General features: G+C 41.8%; 1 long non-coding RNA gene across 2 annotated transcripts in view; it reads right to left on the bottom strand.

The window, feature by feature from the left end:
- The window catches only part of LOC109308622, a 39,407-nt gene that overhangs the window by 19,902 nt on the left and 3,816 nt on the right, over positions 1–15,689 (bottom strand). Inside the window, exons 2-4 of one of the 2 annotated variants that reach the window (XR_002100654.1) lie at positions 6,284–6,403; positions 5,651–5,786; positions 494–707 (exon numbers count right to left, since the gene is read on the bottom strand). This is a non-coding gene — a long non-coding RNA (uncharacterized LOC109308622). Of the gene's footprint in view, positions 1–493; positions 708–5,650; positions 5,787–6,283; positions 7,217–15,689 lie in introns of those variants that run through there. The other variant, XR_002100653.1, reaches the window with a different exon arrangement.

Here is a 15,689-nt window from a genome sequence, read left to right as displayed (position 1 = left end):
TTTGACCCCAGTACTGTTTCCTGCCACGGCAGGGGGTCAGACTTGATGATCTGCTCAGGTCCCTTCCAACCCTACTAACTATGAAACTATAATGGTGACAAAAATTCTCAATTTGCAATACTGGAAGGCTACTTTCTAGTCTGCGTAAATGGGTTTTTAGCACCTGGGTCTTCTTGATAAGATTGTTTCCATGGAATGTGTCCCATTCCAGTTCAGACAGACTTCAAGGCTGAGCCAAACTTGTAACGATTATGTTAAGTTTGGCAGACTTAAGTGTGGTTAGCTTGGCATGTTGGTATTTCAACATAAACCATTTCTTTAATGCAATACATTCCAAATTCTTTCAATGAAGCACCAAATGTGTTACTGAGGGAAAAGTCAGAACTGATGCAACTCAGACAGTCAAAATCAGGCTGCTGTTCTGCTACATACTCACAAGAGAACACAAGAGTTCCAGTGAGATATATTTATACAAAGCACTATGAGTACTCACTTGACCCTGAAGCTTTGATCAGTATGGAACAGAAACAGCAAAACTTCAGGCAGTCATCACTTCAATTCATGAAGTTACGGGTTCAGTCTTCACTTTATTCTACAAATAAACATTTTTAAAGCGTCTGTACCTGCTGAATGGGAAGGACCACTTGATCATCAGTAGGCATCATCTTCTTTACACAAAAAGAGAGGCAGTACTTTTTACCAAGTACCTGTAGATAAAAAAAAAAAAAAAAAAAAAAAAAAAAAATCCTAAAATGAATCATCATCTTTCGTTCAAATAATATGATACCTGACTTTCATGGTTTATATAGTGTTATTACTATAACAGTATGTAATTGAACACCCAGAATTTTTCTAAGTACCTCAACAAATAGAGAAAAAATAAAAATCGCAGTTTTCAACCTGAGTACCTTAAGTTACAGGTTCCTACAACCATACTTAAGCAGCTAAGTACAAGTAGTCTGGCATTCAGAAGTGCTGTCCAATCCCAGGCCTCAATGAAGACAATGAATGCTACACTGCCTGGTATCTCAGAGAAGTCAGACTACTTGTAAGCATATTAAATCAATACTTAACATACTGTATTTGCTTGAATGCAGCATGCCCCAGAATAAAACACGCGCCTTGTTTTTGAAAGGCAGAACAGATTAAAAGCACTTTCCTTGAAAATCCTGGCAACTGGGGAGACCAGCATGCTCATGGTGTTGCTGTCTGTGGAACACAGGTAGTGTTAAGTCTAATAGTACATCCAACCAGATTTATCTTAAACAGCTTTCAAAATGACTGAAACTGGTCTAAGTTTACTGAACTTCTGTTCTGTTACAGGTCATAACATTCTGTGGAGTGCACAGACATAACTGGAAAAGTTTCAAAATACTTGTTTCATTCAAGATTATTTTTGGAGTGCTTTTGGCCATTTTTGGAGCACTTCATAGAGCACTTATGTCTCTCTATTTGCCACTGAAGTGCTTCCAATGTTACCTCTGGCCAGGACTTTGCTTATCTTATCTGTTTTGCTATACCCTTTCTTCTGGGGGGGGGCAGTGCATGCATATGCACGCATGCATACATGTTCAAGCACCCATGTATACTTATATTTCTTTTAAAAGCTTCTAAGCTCCTAAAAGCACCCAAAAGCACTTTTTGAGTGGACCAGAAAACATGATAAATAAAAATAATAGGTAGTAACATTTCAGTGTATAAGCTGTAACATTTTAGGCTTAATTTTGTCTTTCAAGCAAGTCAGTTGCTTTAAATACGTAGTGTTTTACCAAAGGACTGAAGGAATTTGTCCCAGAAATAAGTGAGTTAATTCTCTAATGAATTTCATTTTGTCTGCTTGTAGGTAGATTGCTGTTATAGCTTTCTTTCTAATCTTTTCCTCTATTTTAACAATGCCACTAATCAAATTCAAGCAATGGTTTTGTGAGCACTAATTTATCAAAGCATTTGACATAACCCACTCAGAAGTTATTAGCTGGTATAGTAAATTACAGCAGCATAACTTTAGATCATGGACTCCAATCATTAGCTGAAATACACCTATGCAAGATTCTGTATTGTCAAATTGCTCAGTGTTTATACTCAAGCGTTTGGGTACCTTGCTAGTCCACGTGGATCTGCCCTAGTGTTTATGAAATCTTCAAAACTTTTTAGATAAGGCACAGTTTTAATATGTGCACAGAAATTACTATATACCAACCGCAGAAATGGTCACTGGGAGTAGTTCAAAATGTCTTACAAGAATGCTTTGATGATATCCACAGCAGTACTACTGGCCAGTAGCAAAACTATAATTATGCTAGCTGGATCTAAAACGGAGGTTTGAATTGCAAGAAATCCTCTTTCAACTTAACCCCATCCAGAACTTTAACAAGACCAGCAGACTTTCCTGAAAGTTGCAATCCAATGAAAATGTAAGCATGCTATTATAAACTTAAGGGCTTTTTTAGTTTAGGTCATCTCATTTGGTTTAGGTCATGACAAAAAGGAGGGTTTTCAATGCAGGTGCAGAGGAATTTGGGGCTGTTCACAGGAGAAATTACACAGAAATGAGGAAATTAGTGAGAACTTTAACAGATGTGCAATTATATCTGAAGAACATTCAATCTTGATTCATTATGGGCTTTATTGCTGGATTCACTACTGAATGCAAACAGGAATTTTTTCAGTTGCTACAGTGGAGGCAGGAACTGACTCCAAATACCAGCTGGTATGCAGAAACTCCAAGGCTATAATTTTCAAATATATCAACATAAGTCAGAAGGTACCACCACGATCACCTGGCATGACCTCCTGTGTGATGTTACTTGGTGAACTGCAAGGTCTGCCAACTGACATATGGCATTATAATTCATAAAGAACAGATCTGAAGTTTGATAAAGTAGACACCACTCCACTTTGAAAGAATCTTAATTTGGCCCCTAAGTTCACATATCAAAGTGGCCACTTGATTAGCATAAATCAAGTTTGCCTTACAAAGACAAAAGCCTTGCTTCTGAGCGGAAGATCACACAGGAGCTTGGCCTCATGCCTAATCATGTCTTCTCCTTGGATAAAATCCATAAGAATTTTTGTCTTCCCATTTATTAGCTATGCCAATAAATGTATTTTTTATCCTTGGAGTACCTCATCATAACAGGAGTCCAGTTTACTGATAGTTGCTCCATTTTTGCCAGCTTGTTCAGCCAGCAGCGCAGCATCTTTTCACTTTGAATAATAATTACATCTGTCTTTCTTTCTTTAAACTGACTGTAAAATAGCAGATCAACTTCAGATCATAACTACTGCTTAAACCCTTTAGTATTTTTGGACCTGATGATATTATGCACCTGCCTGTAGCCCAATGTAGTTCTGTGCCTCCACAAAACCCGATTTAAGACTCCAATCATGACATCAAAAACTGGAAGGTGACTGCATTTATTACATGAAGAGCTATATAACATGGACCTATTCTCTTTTGAAGTCGACCTCACTTAAAAAAAGACTAAATGCCTTTAAAGCATGTGCTTTCTGTGTTAGTGTGTTCAAAAAGATCTGCTGCTCCTTCAAACATTACCCTCCATTTTTATATTTTTTTATATATATATATTTTTTTTTAACTAAACCTGTCCCTAGGCATTTAAAGAGTTTGGATAATTTATTATGCTGCTGTGCTTTGTCTTATTCTGTCATACGTAGCCCAGACCTCCTTAAGCAGTGACAAAATTGAAATGAGTTAATATTTTAATTAGCTAGTAATACTGTCTTTTCCTGCATCAAAAGTCTTATTTTTAACTCTTCTGACATTATTTTTACACAGATATTCTAACAGATATTAAAATCTATTTTACAAAGATTTCCTACAATTTCGTTTTTGACTGTTTGCCATCGAACTCTATGACACACAAAGTTATATGACTAAAGAGACATCATATAGCTGAAAAAGCTGTCATTCTTGCCCCATCCCTGTTTCCATCATATATATTACAGGTAAAATTAGGGTACTATGCCAGTGTTTTCAGATCAAGAAAAGTAAGTCTGCAACTCCAACTCTACCATCCTTGGTATGTAGGCAACCAAAGGGCAGAACTGATAATCCATTGTAATTCCTGTTGTTCGTTTTAGACTTGAGAAAATCTACATGAGATGCTAACTGTGCAGAGCCTTCAGGGATTCTGCTAACTGTGCAGTAGCCATCAGGGATTCTGGGTTTTCCTGATAAAAAACTGCAAAATCTTTGACAAAACCCCCAAAATCTGTGATTAAAATGAAAGGCTCCCCACAGCCCACCCAGCCCTGCTGGTGCCCGTCACCACCCCACCATCCGCAGCTTCTGCTCCCCCAGCCCTGCCAGAGGGGTCTCCAAGCTGCCAGGGCTGTGGAGCCAGAGACCCAAATCTGCAGGTCGGCAGCTCCCTGCCCCTGGTAGGAGCAGAGTGGAGCCCAGCTCCCCCACTGCTGCCTGCCTGCTAGTCTCGTTTCCAAAGGGCCTGATACTATGAAATCATGAATACTGTCTGCTTTCATTACAGTCAATTAAAGTTTTAAGGTGCTCCATACTACATGGAATGGGATCCAACCATCCAAAACAAAACATGGGAAAATAGTTCTAGGAAGGGAGGCTGTGCAGAGATCAATAAGAATTCTAGTACAATAAGGTCCCCTGAAAAGAGTGAGTTTTTAAGATGAGACAACATGCTAGTTCATAACCAGTAGAACTGTCTTCTGAACGTGTACAAATAGGAACATTTGATGCTTTTTTTAATTGAGGAAGTGCCCAGCTCACTAACTCTCTTAGTGATGTAACTATCCAAAAGAAAAGAACAGAACTAGGGAACCAAGCTCAGGGAAGCGCTTAAGTTAGTGTTTAAGTCCATTCTTAATTCAAGACAATATGCCTTTAAGCAGCTGCTTAAGCTCTATGGACCAGTGTAACATGAGTGGGTACTTAACAGTTTTCCACTAGTGAACGAAAAAGAAGTTCCCCAAGAAAGTCCACAGACCTGTTTCCATTGCTCAATTGAGCAACATTTGTGAAGAACCTGAAAAGGTGATGAGAAGGTAAATACCAACAATCTGGGACTAGTCACCACACCAAAGGACTATTGGCCCAATGCAAAAGCACATTCAAAGGGGCAGAAGAAGATGAAAATAAGGCAGACTAGACAAGCTGAACAACAGGATTGCTGTTTAAGGACCAAGTGTGCATTGCTTATAGGCTGTTTTATGGTACTCATTATGGCAGTATCCAAGCTCCTCACATACTTGAATTAATCCTCATAATATTTCCCTGCCTCCCAGGGTATGATACTCATTTCAGACAGGCTACTAAGGCTGAGAAATCAAGGACTTGAGCAAGTTCACATACGGCAGTTTATGTAAGGGCCAGGAGTAAAAGTCAGATCTCTCAAGTTCCAATACAGTGCCGTAACTTTTACAATACACTGCTTGCAGACAGCTGTAAAGGCACTGCATCTGGGCCTGTGTCATATGCTCCCTCACACTGATACTTTACTGCAGTCATCAGCTTTGCTCACATGGACTCGAAGGCTGGGGGTATGTATGAGCTAGCACATCATTCTGTATTTACTTGAAGACCTGATGGCAAGTCCAACAAAGTCTTCCCTAGTACTTCTAAGCAGAAATCAGGAGGAAAGAAACTCCAACTTACCTTTTCCTGTGAAATCAGGCTATTTGGGGACAGACCATGATACTGCATTACTGAGGCCAGCCAAGACAAAGTGAATGCAAAAGCAGGTGGAGCTAGGCTGCACCCAGTCAGCTAGAAGGACTCATGTTTAGCACACCTTAAAAAGGAAGATCAATAGGTTCCAGTTACTGAAAATGCAGTACACCTAAGAATCCCTCAATACTCCAAAACTCTGACTTGCTAAGAACTGCTAAACACCCCCATGCACCACTGACTGGCCAGGCATAACAAAACCTGTTGGCAATGGTACAAACTGTTAACATAATTACTACCAGGGAAGCCTTCTGGTTTAACAAACGTAAAATAAATATTAAACACTAAACAAGAAACCAGCCAGAAACAGTGACAATACAGTACATTTAAATTGCATCTTTACTACTAGTTCCTTATTACCCTTATTCTTGTATGTATTCCAAGGCTTACAATTTAAAATACAAATATAGCTCCATGGGTATGAACAAAATGATTGGAAGACACTGATTCAAGACTGTGTTTAGGCACAGCCAGGACACAGGTGACACCCACATGATCCTAAGCAAACAATCTCTTTCTAGGTGGTAGAAAAGAAATGTCTCACAAAAGAGGTGTACTCACAAAAGAAATGTCCATTGTGCTGTGAAAGTCCATCACCACCCTTCTCTGGGAAAGGCTGTGCTTCCTCCTTCCAGCCCGCGGTGGCAATCAGTCCTGCAGGTGGAAGACCTCACCACCCACCTGCATAGCAAACAGTAAACTCAAGCAAGAGATTCTGCTTTCAACAGACCCTTCTGACACAGACAAGAAGACAAAGGTGTAGAAAGCCAGCTCTGCACCCAGACAACTGCAACACAGGGCAGCACCAGCTGCTACGATGCCAAATGTGATGGTGCAGCCACCTACCACTGCAGCAGCAGCTGCTTCCGAATCCCCCAAAGACAGCATCCAGTCACCTCCCTGTTGTGCCACTGCAAGGGTTTATAGTGGTGGTGTGGTAGTATCCCCCAACTGCTTGGGCTAGGAGCCGGGAATAGAAATAGAATATCCGGAGAACAGCAAGTTTCAGAGTTAACAAACAATAAAGATAAAAGGAGAAATATTTGTCTCTTTGAGCCATTGCTTCAGGTTGTCTATAGATTCAGGTTGATGTAATTGTTGTACATATGGTCAGGCCCTCTTTTTTCAGGGGGTGGAGGGATGTTACATACCACAGTGGTAAATGTGGAGAGGATTATTTTGTAGCCACAAGAACTAGAGTTGCATAACTTATTTTGGGGAGCTTTTTCAAATGAAAACTGAAATTCTATCATTATCATGGAACTCCAAAAGCTATGGCCTCAGACACCGGTTTAGAAGTCTGGCCCGCCAAGTATTTACATATGGCCTGAGGAACTGGGGCATCAGTGGTAATTCTGCAGCAGGGAGGAAGAGTGCAGAAGCAGACCTTTGGCTCTAAACAGATTTTCTGCAGTACTGTCTGCTGCTGCCTAAGCTGTCCCTTCTCTCTCTGTTTTTGCTGCTGGTGGGAGGTGGTACCAACAGGTGTCAGCAGTAAGGAGCCAGCAGCAGCAGCAATGGCTTTAGTGGCGGGGGCAGGGGTAGGTGCACAGAAGTGAGATAGCAGCCCTTGGCACAGAGCAGGGAGGGCTGGGGCAGCAGCAGGTGGCTTGAGCAGCAGCAGTGGTGGCAGCCAGCTGGACTGCAAGTGGCAGCACACCTCTGGGATATGGTTTATGTCCCTTAATCTTACCCTGCACTGATTCCAAAATGGAAAACAAGACAGGATGCAAGGGAAATCCTTTCCCCAAATTGCCAGCCAGCCATCATTTCAAACTGCTAGTTGAAATTCAGCCACACATACAGCAATGTACTGTTATTTGTTTATACATATTGTGCCTTTTTACTCCATTCATACGGTTCAAAACACGTCTGGAAACAGAACAAAACACAGTTTTGTTAAGGAAAAAGAGGGACAGGCACTAACCACTCTTAAAGATAAAGACGGAAATACTTACCTCTCTGAACCATTGCTTCAAGTTCTCTATAGATTCAGGCTGGTATCACTGTTTTGGCTATGGTTGGTAAAAATTGGGAAACAGAAGTCCTTGATGCGGATCTTTAAATTCTATATATTTTAAGTAATATCACATTAAATCAGTCTGGGTTTTATTGATATTGCATCTAAAGATCTCAGTAATTAAAGGAGGTCCTGAAAAGAATAGAAAATTGAAGCCAAACAGAAAGACACCTAAGAAAGAAACTTTCACGAACAACGCTAGCATTTCATAATAATGTACTGCTTATATTCACCTTGTCAGTTTCTTTACCAACCACGCTTCAGGCATGACATTCAACCATGCAATCCCTACAAGGAAGTCAAAGCAATGAATTTGTGGCCTTGGGTTATAACAATAAATTGTGATATCACAAAATCAAAAAGTTGCATTTCAAGTAGAAGTTGTGTTGTGGGGGAGAAATTTCATGTTCACAAGGCAAAAAAGACAAAAACAACATAACAGATATTTATAGTTTTTAATATAAATGGTTGGTTCCTTAATTTTTTCTTCTTGCAAAAGTCCTTTCTTCCCAAACATGATTCATAAGTTGTAAAATCAGTTCTATGTAAGTTATAAAACTATATTTTAAAAAAAATCCTTTAAAAGCATGTTATTAACAAACCAGTGGAAAAATACATTTTCTTCAAGTCAAGACACTGAGCTGCTCCTCTTTCTTTAGTTTTGATGCAATATCCTTTATGTCTATGCAGATAACTTAGTTTCCTTTAGACGACTGGTTCCATCTGTCTAATTTCCAGAGGATATAAAACGTTGTGCTGTCAGTTTCAGTGTTCCTAATATAACAGGGATGACAGGTGCTAGAATAGTCAAGGTTTTGAAATGTATCTTCATCGAGAAAGTTCTTTATGAGGTTTGTATAATATTATGGGAATTTTCCCAAGGAAGCCATGAAAAAACCTAAAGGCATGTTTGCTTCAGGTACCATTTTTCAAACCATGTAAGAGCAATTCTAATCCAGATTTCAAAACAGATCAGGTCCTCTCATAATGCTTCTTGCAGCCCGCACCATGAAGCAAAATGTTTATATATATCTACAGAAGCCAAGCTAAGTTACTTTAATCGTTCTTAAAAACAGAAAAATTGGTACTCTAGATTGGTACTCAGAGCAATGGGGGCCAACATCTTCAGCAAGCAGGCCACAAATTAGCCTTGAACCCTCTCCAAGAAACTCTGATTCTCTTCCCCTGTCCAATCTGCTGCTCTGCTTTCCTGTTCCTTCCCTGCGCTCCTTACCCAATCTGCCACTTTTCTTTCTTCTCCATCCCCTCTCTGATCTGTTGCTTGCCACACAGATGCTACCCATGGTACATGTGCCACAAGCTGGCCACTAGGGGTGTGCAAAATGGGTCCTATTTGATTTGGATTCAGCCCGAATCAGGGACAGTGATTCGATTCATTGATTCGGATCACTGTCCCCAATTTGATTCCACCAAATCCAAATCTGAAGATTTGATGCCAATTTGGAGAATCGGCAATTCGGACATAGACACATCTTTAAATGTTTTTTCTACATACCTTGAGGTACCAGGTGCATCTCATGAATGCTGTGATGCTGGGGCAGAAGGAACATCCCACAGGAGACCCCCCCCGCGTGCTCAGTGGCGAACCTGGAAATGGACCAGAAGTACTTCCGGTTCACTTCCAAGTCTGCCGGGGAACATGCTGGGAGGGAACAGCTTGGGAATTGGCTGTGGGGGGACCCCCAGACCCAGGAGGCACCAGTCTCCAAGCTGGGGACCTAGAGGCCCCCCACATGCACACTTTCCTGGCAGACCCGGAAGTGGACCAATAGTGGACTGGAAGTGCTTCTGGTCCACTTCCAGGTCTGCTCCCAAGCATGCTGGGGAGACCCCCCACGCTCCTGTAAGGACGTTCCATCCAACCCAGCATCACAGCACTTGTGAGCTGCCTGCTATCTAGAGGCATGTAGAAAAAACATTTCAAAATGTGTCTATGTCTGAATCACCAAATCTTTCCAAATTGATTTGGACGGTTCCGATTCAACTTGGAGAGATTAAAGGGTCCTCCGATCCTATTTGGATTCAGAGTTTCAGCCACCAAATTGGGCCAAATCTCCACCAAATCTAATCAGGGATCGAAGCTTCACACTGCCTTATTGGCCTCCCCTGTTCTAAAGCAGTGATTCTCCACCCAGGTGCTGAGCTTATTTCAAGGGTGTTGCAGGGTATCACACAATGTTAATACTGTCAGCTGTGTAAACATGATCCACAAGACTAACAGAGGGGCTGCGTCCAGACAAGTGTGGCTGTGAGGTACGGGGAGCAGATACATCTGCCGCACCACATACCACACATTCAGTTGTTCTCCGCCCTGAAAGGGAGCAGCAAAGAGGGGTTTTCTTGACTTCTGGATATCCAGGGGTCCAAAAAACTTGCAGAGAAAAAAAAGCAGAGCAGTGCTCAAAAGTGGAGCCAGGCTGCCCAGAGCCACATTGTGGTTGCCAGCCAGGCTCCACATGGCAAAAATCACCACTGCTCCAGCTCTGGGAAGCCCCCAGATAAGGCTGCTGGGGCCAGCCCAGTGCTGGCCCCAGCCTTCTCTACCCAACCTGGGGTAACTTGCTGCACACCGGAGGACACATGGCATGGGCACTCCCCAATGACAACTAGCAGCGGCGCAAGGTGCGCTGCTGCTAGTTGTCTCCAGGGAACCAAACATCCATGCACATGTGGACATTGCCAGGGATTTCAAATAAAATTTCATAATGTTAAAACCATTCTGACCTGGTGTGGTCTTTTTGAGCTCTTTGCAGCAGAAGAATTGCATTATTATTTTTCTGTATTCAAAAAATGAGTGAAAAGTTAAGAGTTGGCATTTTCCAAGGGGTGGCTTGAGTCTAAAGAGAACCTCTGCTCTAGAGTGATTCTGCTTTGTTTAAAATCAAAGAGAATTTGTCTTAATCTTCCATGAGGGTAGGTGTTTGTGTTTAGTGAGCAACTATTTGGGTTTAACACTTATTTCCAAATACATCCAGATAACATGGGAGCAGGTAAGTTTGGGGTTCTCCTACTTTTGACACATTAAAAGTGTGGCCATATTCATCTCTGCGCACACATTTTTTTTTAAATGGATAGCAAGAGGGAAGGAAATATAAACTGGGAAAACTCTATGAATAAAACCACAGAGCAGTCTGCTAAACCAAAAAGGTCTTTAAATTGAGCCCCGAACTATTCCAACCTACTAGTTTTGTGCACAGAATGTTGCTACTTACCTTTGAACTCAAAGGAAATGACTTCAATGAGAACCCATGTTTTAACATCTTATCAAATACATTTTCTTTACCTCAAATTTAAATCTGTATCAAAACCTCTAACCTACAAATATTTAAATAAGAACATACTATAGGAATGCAAGGTATTTTCTGCTTCCTGGAACATGCCTGTTTTACTGATTTCTAACAGTTTCCATCCTAATTAATCCCCAACATTTTTCATTACTGTTATATGTCAGGGAAAAAGCCAAACTAGGATTTCAACATTTTTATCCTGATTGATCATTCGCCTACTTAAGGATAATTTCACATCTAAAACAGACAAAGACAGGAAGGGAAAGAGCTTTCTTTTACTAGCGACCTTTGAAAGATTGGTAAGGTGGCCTTAATTTCTTTTCTGTCTGTAGGTCTATGACCCAGAGAATCTTATGTATAAATACAATTTAACAAACAATAATTTTCTGGCATCTTTATAGTAGCTGCTATGAAAAAATGCGTTCTGTGCCGACACGTAGGTGAACGCTACCTGAGCTGAGGAAATGCAAGGTTTATCCCTCTGTACCAGCAAACCTAATTTTACAGAGGGCTCTGCTTGCACTGGGAAAAATAATTTCAGTTTGGTGCTAAGAAGTGACAGGTACTATACAGTAAGTTATCTCAAAATGGGACAGAGATTCAGTAAGTTAGGGGAGTGGGCTGGGTGGCAGTGGCATCAAACCTAAAAGGTGCCTAAGCTGCTTTGTCAACTAACTGAGCTGAAAAGGGGGGTCAACATCTCCATTGCCAAAATGAGTCCCCAGGGAGCTATACCCAGAACTTCAACAGTGGGACAAGCAATGGGGCCTTAAGCCTTTAGGCTCAGGGGCTGTGAGGTCTGCACAGGGAACCACGGGAATTAATGCTGCTGCCACTTACCCTACTGGCAAATTCCTGGACCCTTCATTCCTGCAAGCTAAATCAGTATTTCTCAAACCGAGAGTTGCGACCTAGATGCGGGGTGCAAGAATATATGCAAGGGTCATAAACAAAACTTGAAAATGGATTCTCCTTTAAAGGAGAAAAATGTGGGAAACTGTGGCTTTTCACTTGCAGGCTGCCAGAATTCCAGCTTGCAAGGAGCTGCTTAGGGCCCAAGATGCCCTACACTCCACCTCCACCCCCCAGCCCCACACGCTGCAGGGGGAGGGGGACAGTGGGTTGGGACAGGCCATCAATGTTTACAAAATGGGTCCTGATCCAAAAAAGGTTGAGAAGCACTGAGACAGATGACTCTGCTCTGCAAGTCAAATCTGGCCCATAGACCATAGGTTTGACACCCTTGCACTAAATGTCCACTTAAAATTTTGAACAAGGGATTGCTGCTGTAAAAAGGGAGAAAATTTATTGTTATGACACTACTGTCTGGTAGTTTTTTCCCCCTGAAATTTTTCTACGGGATCTTTTGTGAAAGATCTCAGACTTCAGCACCTGGCAAAACTATGCTTACTCAAGCTTCTTAACTCAAGAGACAAGAGAAAACAATAGAGGTGCACCAATGTATCAGTCTATATCACACTGGCACCAATAGAAGGAAAATTGACATTATTGGCAATCAGCTTTTTTTGGCCAATGTGGCACATAATGTCACCAATAAATGCTACGTGCACACGCACAGCCACAACATGCACGTAGCCAGGAATGCAGCCTGACAGCTTGAAGAGCTGCATCTGGCCAGTAAGTCGGGGGGAGGGAGGGCGCAGATTGAGGCCCCAACAATGAGGAGGGGGTGGGGCTGCGGATGGCCAGACAGTGTAGGGCACAGGGCAGAGCCACAGGCAGCTTGTCTGGGGGGAGGGGGGGGGCAGCTATCTGCCCTGCATGCACCCCAGGGGAAGTATGGCGGCAAGTGCCACCCATTGCTCCGCCCTATGCCCTGCCTCAACCCAGCTGCCCCTTCCTCAGCCCCATTCCCTCCCTCACTATGGGGGGCTTGATCTGCCCCACCCCTATGTCCCTTCCCCTACAGACTTGCCGACCAGACACTGCTCTCCAACCTGCCAGGCTGCATATTGGCAATAAGATCAGTATTAGCAGATACTGCTAGTTAATAAATCGGCTATTGATATCAGCCAAAAAAAAATCTTTATCAGTGCAACCTTAAGAAAACAAACTTGATGAACCTTATGTCATCTGTGTAAATGGTGCCCCTAACTGTGAAGGGGTGCCAAATCACACAAAAAAGAAAATTCTAATCTCAATAAGCAAAAATAAGTAAGATGTGCCTCAAAGAAAAAGTTAAACTATACTGGAATTACAAAAAAAGCAATATCCAACTTCAAAGGAAGCAGGTATGGGAGAATGAATCCTGTAAAATTACTAATGGCATGTCATCAGTGCAAAAGTTGCCTCAAGTTACTACACTGGGTGCACATCTACACATTCATTAATGTACTGCAATCAGCGCTACTACACATTAGCGCAAACTTTTTTTGTGACACTAATGCGCAGTAGTGCACTAGCATGGTTTTTGCCAGACATACTAATGCACAGTATAATTAGTCTACTGCGATGTTACTGTCTCGTGGAGATGCACCCTGGGTTATTCCCCATGATCCAACCCAGCTCAAATGAGAAAAGCTGCATGCAAAGCACTCTGTAGCTTCACAATGCGATACCATTAAAAGCTGATGAGCTGTACCTCAGGCTGTTACATCGCATGTCTGTCTCCCTCTCTCTGTCAAGTTAGGTTAGGGACAGAACTCTACACAGCAGAAAAAAAAATAAGAAATTATCTTTCCTACTCCAAAATATTATTAGTGAAGGACTATAATTCCTGGAGAGTAAGTTGCAGCAATAACAAGGCCAACACCAGCAGTATGCAACAATTATCTTAGGAAACTAGTAATTCTCAGAATGTAACATCAAAAAAAAGTACAAACAAACCTGGTGAATGAGTTCAACTAGAAAAGCAAGCCTTGTGGGAGGAAAAAAAAAAAAGTTAAGTCACCTGAAAACATGAGATGTATCAAAATAACTCTCTCCAAGGAGCATGGGGGCGGGGAGGGGAAGAGTTTGGTTTCCCCAACTCTAGGACTAAGTTTCGTCTGGGAAAAATCTGAAATATAAAATATCTCCTGGAAGCTGAAACCAAGCAAAAATGTAACTAAAATATAGATACTTGGTAGATAGCTACTACAAAAATAAAATCGCATGGTTATGGAAGAGAGCGGGATAAGCAGTTGGGTATGAGAAGAACCTGACCTAGTTGATAGGCAAGGTAAAGTGGAACTCCAATACCATTTGAGTGGAACTGAAGTCACTACCAACAGAAAAGCAATTTTTGTTTGCAGAAAGCTAAGCTGATAAAAGCCAAGTCGTTCATAGTAGTTTTCATCATTCTTATTGCAATGTTAATTATCCAAGGACACATGGGATTCCTCAAATAAGGATGGAGCCAGCTGTGAGAGGCATGGAGTGCACTGTGTAACCCCTGATAACAAAATAAATACTGGATAATAAACTTTCCATGAGCCCATAAGCCAAAGAAATTTCCAAACGGGCCTGAGTGAAATATGAGTCACACAGCTGTTACACAGGGCATTCTAACTGAAGGCAGAGTAGATATGCCCTTATAGACTAACTGAAGTAGATCCATTTATCTACAACTCAAGCTTTCATGAGTTAAAGCTCATTTCATTAAATGTTGTGCTTCATCACTGCTGAATTCGAAGGTACAGCATCTCATTGGGGATTATGTATAGCCCAAGCTTTTGTGAGCTAAAGCTCACTTCATCAGATGCTGTGATGAAGTACGGCATTTGATGAAGTGAACTTCAGCTCATGAAAACTTGGGCTATACCTATGTACACACACACACACACTTTGGTTATTCTATAACGAGTATATCAAACACAGCCTGCATGAAGCACTGGATACAGCTCACACATTGGGGGCAGCATCTGCCTTGTGCCAGTGTCGGGCATACAGGCAGGGCCAGGTACTATGGGCATTCTGCAAGGGGTTAGTCCCTGGTCCAACCCACACACCAGTTCAGGTATGCTGCAAAGCCAGGTAAGCTTGACCCCCCCCCGATTTAAGGTGAAAATCTATTCTGCCTTCTGATGGCCCGAGGCTAAATTTTCAGCCTGGTGATGGCATCACCTTTGGTTACTGCAGCTCAGCTGACAACCATGGCTGCATGGGCCAGTGTGCAGCTGTTCAGATCACTGAACTTTTACTCCTGAACTTCCCCAGGGGCTCTGCTACCAAAAGAGATTATGGGAAGGCATGCAGAGCCTCCTTTCACCTTTGGATAGAGAAAGTGATCCTGGCTAACTAAGCATCTTCTTGGTACTGAAGAGACATGAAGAGAATAATCTTCTACTAAAGTGAGACAGAAACAGTGTTTCCCACATTCTCCTCCAAAGGAAAATCTAGTCCAATCACTATCCAATTCAAAAAGTGCTTGTAAGGATATCACAGACTGACCATCTACAATTGGGTTCTTCCCCTTTAGATACATTTGTGGCTCCAGACTGTTTTCTGAGTGCCTTAAGGGTAAGACAGTATCAACATAATCTCTTACCCAAGCATGATATTCTTACAGAGCCTCTGTATTATTTGTTTTCATGATCTCGATCCACAAGCTCTCTCATGTGAAAACTTCCCACATGAATGACAAAGTGCAGCAAAACTGATAGCAGAACAGACCAAAAAAAGAGAGACAGGAAACTAA

Source organism: Crocodylus porosus, unplaced genomic scaffold, assembly GCF_001723895.1.
Source record: "Crocodylus porosus isolate Cpor-Errol unplaced genomic scaffold, CroPor_comp1, whole genome shotgun sequence".
NCBI classification, from domain to species: domain Eukaryota; kingdom Metazoa; phylum Chordata; order Crocodylia; family Crocodylidae; genus Crocodylus; species Crocodylus porosus.
The sequence above is the reverse complement of the archived record's forward strand: the minus strand, read 5'-3'. Positions and strand labels throughout refer to the sequence as shown.